Raw genomic sequence first — 10,594 nt, forward strand, 5'->3', positions numbered from 1 at the left:
TAAACACGATCGACATTAATAAGTTACGTCGCTTCCTGTTTGCTAAGACTGAATGTTACTTCCCATGCTTTGCCACACTTTTTTGTAGGGCAGGTTGCGCCAATGTAATACTTGTGGGCGCCACATCCAATTCAAAGCCCCGAGGCTTTCTAAGCCTAGGTCTCAAATGTATACTAACAGTGAAAGTGAAACTACACTGCCGTATTTTACAGTATTAATAACACCTATAAAAGCAATTGTGTCACTCCTATTCAACAATTTTATCCATTACGCTGGTTACTTAATGATATGGGTATTCGCTATTTGCTACCGGCATATTACGGGCAGCAGAACCAGCTACAAAGTACATCAACCGTCCTTCCACACGTAACAGCCTTAGAGACTGCACTCTACACACTTAAGGATTTGACGTTCTTGACCTTAAATCAAATAATGTTTAAAGCAAGCTACGCCTATCAATTGTTTGATTGTAACTACCCCCGTCAAATCTTCTGAAAGTATAAACGACATAAGCGCCATCTATTTTTCGTTGCTTCGGATTCTTTGGCAGTAAGTTACAATGATTTTTGTTTTGTTATTAAATCATAACATTAACTAATGCTTGAATCACCGTCACTGAATTACAATAACGCTTTTTAATATGATCGTGCAAAATTTATAAAAAACAATATGATTGAAAATGTAACTTTTTTTCTTTCTAAAACAGACACATACATATTTAAATAAATATATGCAGGTATATGCATCATTAATATGCCACAAAAAAGAGAACTTATTTTTGTATAGTTACACATTTATTGCTTATTATAACTGCATGCACACATACATATATAAGATGAAATATGTGTTTGTTTGTAACTTAACTGCTCTGAGCCTCTTGGGCCAATATATCAACCAAACGTTATGTGTAAACACTATGAATTACAGGGAATGTTTTAAGAGGTCAAAATTGAACTTAACTCCGTTTTTACTTTTTAAAGCCTATTAGTTAATTAATCTGAACTTATTAAGTCAATTTCAAGCAATCTTGGGAGGTGACACTTTAGACTGTTGAATATTTTAAACTGATTTAAAGTCAAAGTACAAAAGTTACAGGACTGATTCTCAAACAACAATGCTTTTCTCAAGTGTGAGATCATTCCAAAATTTTTATTTATTGATAGATGGAAAGCAAACTGCGAATATGTTTACAAAGATGCTTCGTGATAGTTTTAAAATTTTGAGATAAAGTTTATGTTGAAGCTATTATATTGAAACATGTGATTGTTGTTAAACTTACATCGTTTTAATTAAGTTTAAACACTCCCTGTCAGTTGACGGATATTTCAGCTCATATATTTATTTGTGTGTGTGTGTGTGTATGTGACATCATCTTGTAGTATCAAAATATAAAATATAGGGAAGCAAGAAGAATAAAAACTATTCAAGATATCCTACATATTTTTTAGTCTCATACTTTATAAATATATACATATATTTTCATAAGAACTTTACCAAAAAATTAAAGGTAAAACTGTATATATATATATATTGAATTTAGATGTCTTTAAAGAGAATGACATAGAAACTATACCTTTATAAACTTTAAATTTTGTTTCTTGCTAATATCTACGCAATGTTACGCAAAGATTAGTTGCGTTATCCTTCCCCACCTTTGAACTGAAGGCTAAAGTGGCCAACTCTTGAACTATTTTGTTTGATTATTAGGTTTGTGTTTTTCTTATAGGAAAGTCACATGGGGCTATCTGCTGTTCCACCGAGGAGAATCGAACCACTGATTTTAGCGATGTAAATCCGTAGACTTACCGTTGTAACATCGAGGGACTCTGTTAGAAAACAACGTTTCGATCTTCTTAGGTCATCTTCAAGTTAACCTAAGGTCGAAACGTTGTTCTCTACTTTATTTTAATGAAAGTTTTAATATCCTTACCAGCCATCTTGGAATAGTTTTACTTCAAGAGGGTTTCTCGTCATCACGAATTATCAGTTATCGATCAATTTTGTTTCCACTGGCTTGGAACTTTATGAAACCTTTCGTTTTGGTTCCTCAATGAAATTCGTTGTTTGTTAGCAAGCCTCCCAAGACTTAAAAAGCATTTGTACTAAAATCGTAACCAATACAAAGCATTTAAAAGTCAAACTACGGGCAGTAAGGTACGTTTTAGCAATCTCCTGCTGGATAACAAATAAATTTACGGGCTTACAACACTAAAATCTAAGGTTCGATTACCCGCGATGAGAGTTTTCGTGAAATTTCAACCTTCATTTATTGTTCTTAACGGTAGCTGGAGACATGCCCCACTTTATCGCAACGGCTTTTATTATAGTTATTATCAGAAACACTTCTTTTACATTCGGCACTTTGCAGGTGAGCATATTGCGCTGAATTGACTTGAGATGTAGTTTGGAAACATTCAAGTTGTTATACAAGTTTCTCTGTTTCCACAGGAAAGTTTGAAGGTTTCTTTCTTCAGAATGTTGTGTCCATTTAAGAATTAGCTAAATAATGCACTTCTTCTGAAAGATTGTTTCTCCTGGAATCTGTGGCTTGTGTGCATCTGAATTCATTTTAATTCGACTATTTTAACTTCTTTGTCCTCGGTAAAATTAGTTTTATTTAACTCATTTTAATTATATTTCTTTAAAACTCAGTAGATAACCATCTTCAGTATTTCTCCAACAGATAAAGAATTTTGTTTTTACTTCAAATCGTGTCTTATCCCTTTAGTTCCAAGAAAACACTACACGTATCATTCCTTGTTCAGTTGTAGCTAAGGTCAGCCAACTGAGTGCTAGGTTTCTCTCACTTAACAAGTATGGCTAACTCTTCATAAGTGTAAATTACAAATTTCCACCAGACTCTTCCCTGCGTTTAGTCAAAACTTGTAGTGTTAGACACGTTTCATGACCTGCTGGATCAATAGTAATATTACATACTTGTAATGCTAAAATCCGGGGTTGGAATCCCTGTGGTGGACAGAACCCAGATAGTCCATTCTATAGCCTTCCATTAAAACAAACAACGACGGTCGTTTATCCCGATAAATCAGTTGATGAAAGTTGTATGTTAAGCTACACGACATATTTCTTTCTCTTGACTGGTCCTGTTATAGTCACTCGTTAATGTTTTCCTTTTGGATTGCTCGTCCAAATCTGTTAAGCACAAAGCTACACAGTGGGCTATATATGCTGCGCTCATCATGGGTAACGAAACCCAATATCTAGCAATATAAGCCTTCTGACTTATCGTTGAGCTACTGGAAAATTAGTTTATAAAATGCATGCCAATATGATTGCGCATGCGCACATTTTACCAGATAAAAACAAAACTAATATCTCCCTGTCGACCAAGCATGTATGAAAGCCATTGCATAACTGCTTTGTGAAACCAGTCTTAGAAGTTACTCAATCGTTAATCATATGTGACACATTATTTAAATATTTTGCTTCAAACTTTAGGAACTGCAAGTTACTTCGGTATAAAAAGATGAAAAGATCCCTAATGTTGATTGTCAACAGAAATAAGTTAGCGACAACTAATTCATTCTCTTTGTGGGAAGAAAATGCAATATTATTACGTCCACTGACAAAACTAATATTATTAGATCAATAAATTACTTAAATAAAGCATTATCCCCAACATTGTATGTGATAGGATATTGACGGATGTTTCAAAGATAAGCTAACTTTACATATCCCATGATTAGGTTAATAAAAGCGAAAATAATACTTTAATTTTCTCAACTTCAGATTGGATCCGAATACAGTTAGAAACCTGCCATTATCAACATATGGAATATAATATCATGTTTAGAAGTCAAATTTAAAATAACGCCATGTGACTATGAAGTTTTTGGTTTGTTGCAGATTTTAACGCAAAGCAAAAACAAAAGGCTGTTTAACTACAGCAGTCTCAAACTTTGATCCGATAGACCAGTGGGTTTACAAGTATATATAATAGAGGCCAACCCCAATTCTTGGGCTACTCTCGGCTGATCAAATAATGAAATTTGACCATTACTCTTACAGCGCACCAACAGACACAAACTCGAAGCGCATTTTCACAGCAACGAGACGAGAATTATGAACCCTAAAATTTACAGTCCGGGCATGCTAGTCGTTAGATAACACTGTCCGGCCATGCTACTCGTTACATAACACAGTCCAGCCATGCTAGTCGTTATATAACACAGTCCGGGCATGCTACTCGTTACATAACACAGTCCGGGCATGCCAATCGTTAGATAACACAGTCCGGGCATGCTAGTCGTTACATAACACAGTCCGGGCATGCTACTCGTTACATAACACAGTCCGGCCATGCTACTCGTTGCATAACACAGTCCGGGCATGCTAGTCGTTAGATAACACAGTCCGGGCATGCTACTCGTTACATAACACAGTCCGGGCATGCTACTCGTTACATAACACAGTCCAGCCATGCTAGTCGTTAGATAACACTGTCCGGGCATGCTACTCGTTACATAACACAGTCCGGGCATGCTAGTCGTTACATAACACAGTCCGGGCATGTTAGTCGTCAGATAACACCGTCCGGGCATGCTAGTCGTTACATAACACAGTCCGGGCATGCTACTCGTTACATAACACAGTCCGGCCATGCTACTCGTTACATAACACAGTCCGGGCATGCTAGTCGTTACATAACACAGTCCGGGCATGCTACTCGTTACATAACACAGTCCGGCCATGCTACTCGTTACATAACACAGTCCGGGCATGCTAGTCGTTACATAACACAGTCCGGGCATGCTAGTCGTTAGATAACACAGTCCGGGCATGCTACTCGTTACATAACACAGTCCAGCCATGCTAGTCGTTAGATAACACTGTCCGGGCATGCTACTCGTTACATAACACAGTCCGGGCATGCTAGTCGTTACATAACACAGTCCGGGCATGCTAGTCGTTACATAACACAGTCCGGGCATGCTACTCGTTACATAACACAGTCCGGCCATGCTACTCGTTACATAACACAGTCCGGGCATGCTACTCGTTACATAACACAGTCCAGCCATGCTAGTCGTTAGATAACACTGTCCGGGCATGCTACTCGTTACATAACACAGTCCGGGCATGCTACTCGTTACATAACACAGTCCGGGCATGCTACTCGTTACATAACACAGTCCGGCCATGCTAGTCGTTACATAACACAGTCCGGCCATGCTACTCGTTACATAACACAGTATGTAACACATACTAGTCGTTAGATTAAAGTTGGACAAAGCTGTTTCACAATTTTAAAACACGGATGTTGGCAAGAGATGCCCTCTTTCGAACACAAAAATATATTTCACTTTTATATGTCAAAAGCCATCTAGCTTTTAAATTTCTAAGGGGATTAAGATGAGAGCTCTAACTTCTGGTTTAATCTTTATTCGTGTGGTTTTCAAGTTTGGCACAACAGATTATAAATAACAAATTTAAATTATACGAAAAGTTTTTTCAGGGTTATTTGAAACCTTTATAATCACACGATCCTAACATGAAACATTAAGTTTGGTTTGAATCTCTCGGAAAGCAGCACAACAGCTATCCACCCTAACAATCCCTGATTTAGAAGCGATAGACTAGAGGGAAAGCAGCTAGTAAACACCACCCACCGCCAACCCTTGGGTCACTTTTTTACTATCGAATAGTGGGAGTTACTGAACATTATATCGCCCTAACATTGGAAAGGTGATCATGTTTGGCGACGGTGATTCGAAATCATCAGTTGCGAGTCACGTGCCCTGACCACCAGGATATGCCAGACTTAAACATTTAGACGAATAGAAAACGGAAACTAGTAATTGAAAAACAAACATAAAAAGAGCTGTAGTAATTGAAAAACAAACATAAAAAGAGCTGTAGTAATTGAAAAACAAACATAAAAAGAGCTGTAGTAATTTAGAACTTGGTCAAGATATTTTAAACCCATTTCCTCAAAACTTTCATATAATTCCAACTAAAGGCTATCGGGACACTAGAGGATTACTAGTTATAACTAGAAGTTGAAAATAAGAAACAATAAGTGAGTAGTAAGAAAAACTAAATAAGGGAAGGCGGTGTAACAAAAGGAGGGGTGATTCCAAGGGTTTCTAATGATGGGTATAATAATTCTTGATAAATATTTATTATAATATCCTCATACGTATTGTTCATGAATACAGTCAAGTCGGACTTAGATCTAATGATTTATCATAACCATGTAAATCTTCCAGTTGGTGATCATAATCACGTGGATCTTCCAGATTATTATAATCACGTGATCACAGTTGGTGATCATAATAATGTGAATCTTCCAGTTTATCATAATAATGTGGATCTCCTAGTTGGCGCTCCTAATCACGTGGATTTTCCAGTTGATTATCATAATAACGTGAATCTTCCAAACGAGTGCAAGACAAATTTTATAGTTAAAAACAACTAGTACTAGATAAGGAATTTGATAATCACAAACTATTTGTACTAGATAGATAATTTGATAGTCATAAATGAGTACTAGACAGTTAATTTTATCGTTACAACTAACGAGTACTAGACAGTTAATTTTATCGTTACAACGAGTACAAAACATTTAATTTGAGTCACAAACACTGTGTAATAGAAAGTTAATTTGATAGTCACAAACACTGTGTAATAGAAAGTTAATTTCATACATTCACAAACGTGTAATAGACAATTATACATTCACAAACGTGTAATAGACATTTAATTTTGTGCATTCACAAACGTGTAATAGACAGTTAATTTGACACACTCACAACCAACGAGTACTTGATAGTGAAAGAAAACATAAGGTGTACAATGCATCAGATTGTAAATGAGTTCTTTACTTAACCTAAACATTACACCTGCAGTTTTACCAGTGTACAACTGTTGAATAGTGCTCTAGATCTGTGTGCAGGTCAATCCACAGTGCTCTAGATCTAAGATAGTGCTCTAGATCTGTGTGCAGGTCAATCCATAGTGCTCTAGATCTAAGATAGTGCTCTAGATCTGTGTGCAGGTCAATCCATAGTGCTCTAGATCTAGGATAGTGCTCTAAATCTGTGTGCAGATCAATCCACAGTGCTCTAGATCTGTGTGCAGGTCAATCTATAGTGCTCTAGATCTGTGTGCAGGTCAATCCATAGTGCTCTAGATCTAAGATAGTGCTCTGGATCTGTGTGCAGATCAATCCACAGTGCTCTAGATCTAAGATAGTGCTCTGGATCTGTGTGCAGATCAATCCACAGTGCTCTAGATCTGTGTGCAGGTCAATCCATAGTGCTCTAGATCTAAGATAGTGCTCTGGATCTGTGTGCAGGTCAATCCACAGTGCTCTAGATCTGTGTGCAGGTCAATCCATAGTGCTCTAGATCTAAGACTGTGTCAATCCATAATTCTGATATTCTTTGCTGTCAGAACATCGTTTCAAAACATGTGCTGCACACTCGAGAGTATCATATTTCTAGAACATGAATCAGCACCAAGTGTGTCGCAATCCTCAGAGAATGCTGTGATGGATGAGAACGTGCTGTACTTGTCGGTGCCCTCAGTTCTGAGTACATCGCGTACCCTGTTAGATGAGATACAACCTCCAAAATGTACTGGTATCCATCCATGCTTCAATGACTATATATTTAACATCAGTATTAATAATTTAATGAAAATTATAGCCTTGATAAAACGGAAGATAATTATACAAATGTACACAATGATTATAATAAAACCTAAGGGGAGTAGGTTTGAGTGACTTCCGAAAAGAAATGTTTATTAGAATAAATAAGCAAATCATCATGATTTGAAATGAAGCAGGAGTTTCGTCAACAGGTCAGTTTAATATGCTGAGACAGTTTATGAAACACAATGTGCTTCATCTAAAAGTTTTAGATAAAACTTAGAATTCTCAATATCTTTCAACTAAAATTTGGCCTCCCTACGACAAGCAGTTTTTCAGATACAAAAATTTTAAATACGAGTTTTTCCCCTGCTGTTCATACATAAAACAATGTATAAGGATATCAGTTTTCCAAACTCCAGCTATGACAAGGCACAGTTAATATTGTTAAATAATATCGGTGGTCCTGGGTTTATTCTTATACAAAATGAATGTCAGGTACACTTCATATTATCTCATATATAAATATTTGGGTTAAACTACACGACATGATCTAAATGTTGTGTTACTGTTGGGTTAAACTACACGACATGATCTAAATGTTGTGTTACTGTTGGGTTAAACTACACGACATGATCTAAATGTTGTGTTACTGTTGGGTTAAACTACACGACATGATCTAAATGTTGTGTTACTGTTGGGTTAAACTACACGACATGATCTAAATGTTGTGTTACTGTTAGGTTAAACTACACGACATGATCTAAATGTTGTGTTACTGTTAGGTTAAACTACACGACATGATCTAAATGTTGTGTTACTGTTGGGTTAAACTACACGACATGATCTAAATGTTGTGTTACTGTTGGGTTAAACTACACGACATGATCTAAATGTTGTGTTACTGTTGGGTTAAACTACACGACATGATCTAAATGGTTTATCACTGTTAGGTTAAACCACTGGACTTCATCTAGATGGTATGTTACTGCTAAGTTAAGCTAAGGTCTAAAAGTACACGTGTTAGCGTCTCAACTTTTCTCAAACTAATACCTCTTAGCTTAAGCCACAAATAACTATATTCAATTTACCTGCTATTTTTAGCACAACACGGTCAGCTAGGTCCAGTTCATAAATACAGATAGGTTTGTACCGTATCCACTCGGCTAAACTCTGTCCATGTTCCATCGTCACGTGCCAGCTGTACCTAGCACCGACTTACATGTGGTCACACGCCCCTGGTGATAGTTTTAATATAAATCTCTACAAGTGGTGATGTGATATCAAAATGGACATTATATCTGTTGTCATTCATTTATAATACTGGAACCATTACTAATTGTTCAAAGTGTATTCTCACGTAGCTCTTTAAACAATTCATAACAGTGAAGTAAAGTTTATGTTGGTAATTATCCATTTCCCCTGATCCCAAACATTGGTGCTCTTATCAATTTGATGGAGAACTCAATAGTGTGGTCGATTCTTCTGTCAGGTTTTGTACTGCAAGTATTCTTTATAAACTATCCCACACTCCGCTGTTCTAAGAAATGGTGCGTCTCATACCACAGTGGACACTTCTATTTTGGTACATCGTAAGCAGTGATGCTGGAGACAAGAGACGTCACAGTATTATTAATATTTTAACTTCGGTTAAAGTAACACGTTTTCACAGACAACAGTACATCTCCACCGATACTCAGTGCTGATGGAATGAAATAAATTAGAAGCCCAATATATTCGCTTCTTTCACTCTAGTACTACAGGTCATTACTAGAGGGCGATCGTGTAGCGACGGTTTATTGCGTGTTGCTAAGAGAATCACGATAACGTGAACACGAGACGTTATTTACTTTCAATTGTATTCAAATGAACTTTCCACATGTCGTTCTAATGAACCTACAACCACTGGTTAATAGGCAGGAGAGGAAAAACCTTTTTGCCAGAAAACGGACATTTGATAGAGGTTACGGGAAAGAACGTCTAACATCTGGAAAAACAAAACACGGCTACTTTTGGCCGTTAGGTTTCGGAAAGTTCCTTAATCACATAAGCAGACAACAGGTTCATGGGAAACAGAGCAAAATACCCGACCTCAAACAGTAACGATGTGGATATCTGACTACCGAGATAAATATTCAGCACTGAATATTACCACAAAAACAGTACAAACAAGAATAACCAGAAAGATCCATACTACCTTCCAGCTGTTCCTTTTAAAGACTGTAGGGGTTTATATTGGATAACATGAAGTTTCACTTTTGAAAATTCAGATAATCTGAGACTGAAGATCTGGATCAGTTTTTGTAACATATCGAGAAGTCTCAACCTTAATGTGTCCAGGAAGTTTGGTGCATATCTGATAACACCTTAGTTAGTTACCTCAAATATTCCATCCCTCCATACAAAAAAATGCTTTACAGTTATCCAAGATTAGGATGAAATTTGGGGAGGACTGTTCCATACCGTTTGTTTGTAATTAAGCACAAAGCTACACAATGCTCTGCCCATCACCGGTATCGAAACCCGGATTCTAGCGTTGTAAATCTGCAGACACTGCTGTACGACTGGAAAGCATCCCATACTGACTTCCCATCTTATATAGATTGGTACATTAATTATCGATACACACACGTGCGTGGGCTTGATTGTAATTTAACTGTAATTGTATATTTAATTGTAATTGTAAATACAATGGCTTATCAATCAGAAATAACTATGACTGGCTATTTCTGCTTGCCCAAAACGTTTTTAGCGCCCAAAATCGCTTATTAAAATATACAAACTACTTTCCAGAAATCCCACACTTACACTGTTATTATTTTACAATAATCAGGTGTATACTACGTTTATTTTCAAATTTAATGTAAATTACTTTTTAGAATGTGTATTTGGCATCTAATGTACAACAATTTATGTACTGTCTTATATTCCTCCATACACTTATAGAGCATATGGAAAATGACTAATTCAAATACACACAAC

This window comes from Tachypleus tridentatus, chromosome 10, assembly GCF_004210375.1.
Source record: "Tachypleus tridentatus isolate NWPU-2018 chromosome 10, ASM421037v1, whole genome shotgun sequence".
Lineage (NCBI taxonomy): Eukaryota > Metazoa > Arthropoda > Merostomata > Xiphosura > Limulidae > Tachypleus > Tachypleus tridentatus.